Here is a 6,444-nt window from a genome sequence, read left to right on the forward strand (position 1 = left end):
GATTTTTGTGTATTGTGTACCCATACCAACTCATACATGGAGTTTTGCCAAAATCCATTTTTTGAAGTCTACCAACAATATCTTTGATTTTTACAGCAACCCAGTCTTATCTATTACCAGGGCGGATGGTATATAGAAATTAGACTGGACTACTACTTTAGCTTATAGGATCGTAATTAACTGTACTGCCGCGGAGTCAGTTCTGAAATTGGTCTCAACGTTTCGATTAGCTTGCTTTAGTCATCGTCAGGAGACTGAAGAGGTAAGAGAAGAGTGGGCTTATTTGTAGGGGTTCAATGGATCCACTGCAGGTCAATCAATGCTCTGATTGGTTGTGTGGTTGGCGGGCTCAGGGCTATTGTTAGGGTTGCCCATTGTGTGAGAAACCTGTCGGGTGTAGTGAGGCGTGTCAGTAGGTTGGGGGTTGTTAGAGGAGGAGGGTGGTAGGTTAGTATGCCAAAGGCTGCTGATGAAATAGCCGATATCTTGTGGCACAGTGTCGTGTCTGTATATTTCGATAGCTTCCCTTATGCGCCTTGTATACCAATGTCTCTCAGGTGCTATGATACGAGCCTGATCCCAATCTATGACATGGTCTAAATCGGTGGAGTGTTTGACAATGGCAGATTTGTCATATTCCCCTCTGCGGCCGTGTGCTTTGTGTTCTTTTAGACTGGTAGTTAGGTCTCTACCGGTCTCGCCAATGTACACTTTACCACAAGTACAAGGAATTCGATTGACCCCTGCCTGACTGCTAGAGTCATGCTTGTCTTTGTGAGTGTGTAGCTTAGTATCCAACTTGTTGCGAGTTCGGTAGTAGACCTTGATTTCGGCCTCACGGAGGATCCGTTGAATTTTGTGTGAGGTATGACCAATGTACTGAAGGACCGCAATGGGCGTATCTTTGGATTGTGCAGACTGAGAGATGTGTTTTGAAAGGGACTCGTTTGTTTGGTTTATACCCATTCTCTTTTAGCACTGTGTTAAGGTGCTCCAGTTCATTAGGTAAATGTTCCTTATCACAAATAATGTGTGCCCTTTGAAGTAGGGTCCGGTTCACTGAGGCTTTCACAGAAGGAGGATGGAATGACCGAGCGTTGAGGTAGCGGTCTGTATGGGTGGGTTTTCTGTACACGGAGTGTGCTAGAGAACCATCAGTCTTCTTGGAAATGAGTACATCAAGAAAAGGTAATGAATCGGATGTCTCAGTTTCCATGGTGAACTGAATGTTAGGGTGTTGGTGGTTAATGTGACTAAGGAAGTCATCAAGCTTTTCCAATCCATGTGACCAAATGATGAACGTGCCCAGATAGCATCACAACATAGAACCAACGTTGGGCCAACGGAACACTTTCATTGGACCAACATTGGCTGTCAACATTGGCCCAACGTACTTTTGCTCATCGGTCTTATGTTGGGCCAATGTAAAAGTTGGCCCAACGTAGACATTGGCTCAACATTGGGCCAATATCTTGCCCATGTATGTTAAAACATTGAACCAATATCAGACCAACGTAATCAAACATTGAGCCAACATCATTCTGCCAACAGAACAGTTTCATTGGGCCAACGTTGGCTGTCGACGTTGGCCCAACATACTTTTGCTCATAGGAGGGACGTTGAGCCAATGTTAAAATTGGGCCAACGTTGGCCCAACGCAAACATTGGCCAACGTGTAGAACCAATGAATGTTTATGTTTGGCCAATGTTGATTACCAATATTGGCCCAATGTACTTTTGCTCATCGGCATAACGTTGGGCCAATGTTAAAGTTGGCCCAACATTGGCCCCACTAATAATTTTTAAGTTGGCTAAACGATGAGCCAACGTATCATTATTCAAAAATATTTACTTTGAGTTTATATTTCTGTTCATGAACTGAATTATCTTTATGATTAATTCAAGTAGGCCTAGTTAGAGTCTGTGAACAGCTACTTATCAGTTATATTATTTACTTGTAATTTACGATACCAATAACTAAATACTTTCTAAACTGACTACAATCTATAATACATGCCTATGCATCCTTCTGCACTGTATGTTTTGTATTTATAGTCCAGGATCCATAGACTTTCCATTCATGGTTTGTTGTTAATTCGAACTGTGTACTTCCTAATTAACAATGTTGAATTACAAATGTTTGTTTGTACTTTTGATGTTCATATTTTCTTACAAAAGAATTATACACAAAAATACACAAATTTGCCTTGGATAACTTAAACCCACCCAAATTGTTGTGATATTATCAAAGTAAATATTCACACAATTCTAAGCCCCCGCCCACAAATTTGCATTTATGTCAATGTTGGCCCAACGTTGGCTCAACGTTGGCTCAACTGTATTTTCGGGATTAATGACATTTGATTGTCAATTCCTATAAAAAAACTTCAACATTAGCGATGATTCTGACCATCAAACTTGTTCTATAACTAACAAGCAAAGACATTTAATCTATTTTATGACCAGACAGACACACTTAACCACATTTTGGTCATATCCCCTGACTCATTTGTCGTAGTATGATTCTTGTTACAAAATGGTTGACGACGAAACATCAGACCGCTGACCTAATTCCAACATATAACTGCACAACATTTCAACACAACTCCAACGTTTTCCATTTGAAAGCTTTGTCTGTTTGCAAAAAACAACAACAACAACCAAACAAGCAAACCAACCCCAACAGCATGCAGTGTATCAACGTTCTGTTTCCAATGGTGTCCCAAAATGATTGGCAATTGATATGAAACCCGATCAATTATTTGAACATTTCGGCCAGGCCTTTGTTTTGTGATTTTGTATCATATTTTCTATTGTAAAGCTTTTTAGCTGTTCCGACCTACTGTCGGAACAGGTATTGTTTTCGTCGAGATTGTTATTATTATTTTTTTTTATTATTCTTTGTTTCCGCCTACAACCTCAAAAGATTTGTGCACGTTTTTTTCTTTAAAGGCAGTGGACACTATTGGTAATTACTCAAAATAATTATTAGCATAAAACCTTTTTTGGTAACGAGTAATGGGGAGAGGTCGATAGTATAAAACAATGTGAGAAACGGCTCCCTCTAAGTAATGTAGTTCAAGGGAAAAAAGCAATTTTCCACTAATTTGATTTCGAGACCTAAGATTTAGAATTTGAGGTCTCGAAATCGAGCATCTGAAAGCGCACAACTTCGTGTGACAAGGGTGTTTTTTTTTCATTATTATCTCGCAACTTGGACGACCGATTGAGCTCAAGTTTTCACCGGTTTGTTATTTTATGCATGTTGAGAAACGACAAGTGAGAAGACTGGTCTTTGACAATTACCAAAAGTGTCAAGTGTCTTTAAGCCCAATATTATCCTAAAGTATAAAGATAAAAGAGTTAAATCATATATAAAATTGAAGCTTGAAAAATAAGCTTTACTGCGTACCGGCGTCGAGTATCGATACGGTGCCGTTAATTATGATGATGATATTGAGCCAGAATTGGGCCAGTGCTGGCCTTCTTCCGGTCAAGCGTCATGTCCTTGCTACTAAAGTGCATGCACTGGGCCAATGTAGGTTTTATAGAGGCAAACTATTTTAGTTAGCTTAGGACGGAGGTTTGCCTGTACTTGGCCAATACTGGTTTTGTAGCTGCACACCATTTTTATAAAAATGGTATCATAAAGAAAACTTTTTCTGGGCCAATCATGTCAATACTGGTTTTGGCAAAACGGTAAAGAAAATATGTTCTAATTACTAAACCGACTTGATATTTAAAAAGGAATTAGGCCATGCAAGCTATTGAACCTGGGGGTGGATTTCACAAAGAGTTAAGACTAGTCTTATCTCGAGTTAGGAAGAGTTAATCGTCCTAACTTAGGACTAGCCATACGTTTCTTAATCTCATAGGACTAGTCCTAAGTTAGGACTAGTCCTAACTCTCTGTGAAATCGACCCCTGATGGTACCGGCATTTAGAGAAACCGAATACTATTAAAAAAAAAAAAAAAAATGTGCTAAAATGTATTTATTATTTTATTGGTTTTTACATAGCATTCATTTTTTAATTAATTTATTAATTGCTGCTGTTTTTTCATTTTTTTTATGTTTTGTTTATCATGGACAACTACACTTTATTGTAATGGACTTTTTTATTGCAAAGTAATTTCATTTAAATTTAATATATGTTATTTGAGGCATTGCATGGTGAGGTATCAATGTATATTTGGTTTGCGGTAACACCATGTGTGTATTCTCACTATGTTTTATACTATCAATAGCTCTTCAATGCTCGATACCAAGTCAGTTTTTAAGTTAATATTTTGTTTTGAACCCGTTTTAATATTGTAAATAAAATCCTGGATATTTCAACGCGATTCCATGGAACATGTAGGATGTGTGTGTTAATATAGGTTTTCTCGGCCAATTTCGGAAAAAGAGCAGCCAATTTAACCGTCAAGCTATTCTATTTCGCGCGAAATATACAACAATACAGAGTTGTATAGATAGGATTTGAGGCATTGCATGGTGAGGTATCAATGTATATTTGGTTTGCGGTAACACCATGTGTGTATCTACTTGCCAGGTAGAGTTGTTGTTAGGGAACTGTCTTGCTTTATTTACTGCCGTGGAGTAGATAATCGAGGTTCGGGAGACTTCTCAATTCTGAAAAGTCCTGCTTTTTAACTATTACCAGGGCGGATGGTATAGAACTTTTTTATTGCAAAGTAATTTCATTTAAATTTAATATATGTGATGTACTTTTTGCATTTTTAAAATGCTGGTTGAATTTTCGTCTGATAATGAAAGTTTTACTTTCTGACATCTGTTTACTGTTTTTTTTAGCGCCAAGCCATTTTGGCAAAATGGTTCAGAAAACTTGTTCTGGGCCAACACTGGTTTCCAAGTGGCACACCATTTTGGCAAATAATGGTATAAAAAAACTGTTCTGTGCCAATAGGCCTACTGATTTTGTAACGGCGCACCATTGGGCCGGCATTGAACCGACATTGGTCATAATATGCAATTTTCAAGGCAGGGTGACAAAGCTGTGCCACAAGATGGCTTAAGATTGTGAAAACAATTACAAACTGACAAAGTAATGTAATTTGTTGGAATTTTTTTGCTATAAAATACCCCAAAAATTGTAGATAATAATAAATCTTGATTGCAATAATGTAATAATTTGGAATAACTGATAGTCAATATCACAACCATGGGTACAAATTCAACGGAAGTTTAATTATATATTATATCACTCGCATTGCTGCTGTTTTTTTCTTCATTTTTTGTATTTTTTGTTTATCATGGACAACTACACTTTATTGTAACGGACTTTTTATTGCAAAGTAATTTCATTTAAATTTAATACATTTGATATACTTTTTGCATTTTTAAAATGCTGGTTGAATTTTTGTCTGATAATGAAAGTTTTACTTTCTAACATCTGTTTACTGTTAGTGGCAAACTATGTTGGCCCAATACAGAAGTGCCCGCATGAACTCATCATGAACGTTATTGGGCCTGTAAGCCTACTGGGTGAGTTATGGCAACTGTTACTGTGCAAAAAGTATTTTGGCCAACCTTCTGCCAGCTGTGTCATTATCTGGCCAGTAGCTGGCCAATTGAGTGCCAACGTAAAACCAATGTGGTAATGCCGACTTAGCGCCAACATTGGTCATACATCGAAAACCAACACAATGCCAATATTAATGTCCCACGTATAACCAACGTTAGCTCAACATTGAGTGCCAACGTAAAACCAATGTGGTAGTGCCGATCTAGAGCCAACATTGGTCCTACGTCAGAAACCACACAATGCCGACATTGATGTCCCACTTATAACCAACGTTGACTCGACATTGAGTGCCACCGTAAAACCAATGTGGAAATGCCGACCTAGAGCCAACATTGGTACTACGAATATAAACCAACACAATGCCGATATTGATGTCCCACTTATAACCAACGTTGGCTCAACATTGCGTGCCAACGTAAAATCAATGTGGTAATGCCGACTTAGCGCCAACATTGATCATACATCGAAAACCAACACAATGCCAATATTAATGTCCCACTTATAACCAACGTTAGCTCAACATTGCGTGCCAACGTAAAACCAATGTGGTAATGCCGACCTAGAGCCAACATTGGTTCTACGTCGGATACCAACACAATGCCGAATATTGTTTAATTACTAAAAACCAACGTTGGCTCAACATTGATCGCCAGTGTAAAACCAAAGGGATTCTGCCGACTTACAGCCAACGTTGGCCCAATGTCAGAACCAAACATAGTGCCCATGCCGATCGTGGCGACGTAGTGCCAACATGGGGCCAACGCCAAAAGCCAACACAATACCAACGCCAACGGTGCCGACCAAACACCAACGTTGGCCCAATGTATGAACGTTATCTGGGTAAGGAAGTCATCAAGGTTTTCCAATCCATGTGACCAAATGATGAACGTGTCATCCACAT

The 6,444-nt window shown here is 38.7% G+C and overlaps 1 pseudogene; it reads right to left on the minus strand.

Annotated features, from left to right (window-relative positions):
- Positions 1–312: 312 nt before the first annotated feature.
- Positions 313–1,227, minus strand: LOC139939291 (uncharacterized; annotated as a pseudogene).
- Between the last annotated feature and the right edge of the window lie 5,217 nt (positions 1,228–6,444).

The sequence above is a fragment of the Asterias amurensis genome, chromosome 1, assembly GCF_032118995.1.
Source record: "Asterias amurensis chromosome 1, ASM3211899v1".
NCBI classification, from domain to species: Eukaryota; Metazoa; Echinodermata; class Asteroidea; order Forcipulatida; family Asteriidae; genus Asterias; species Asterias amurensis.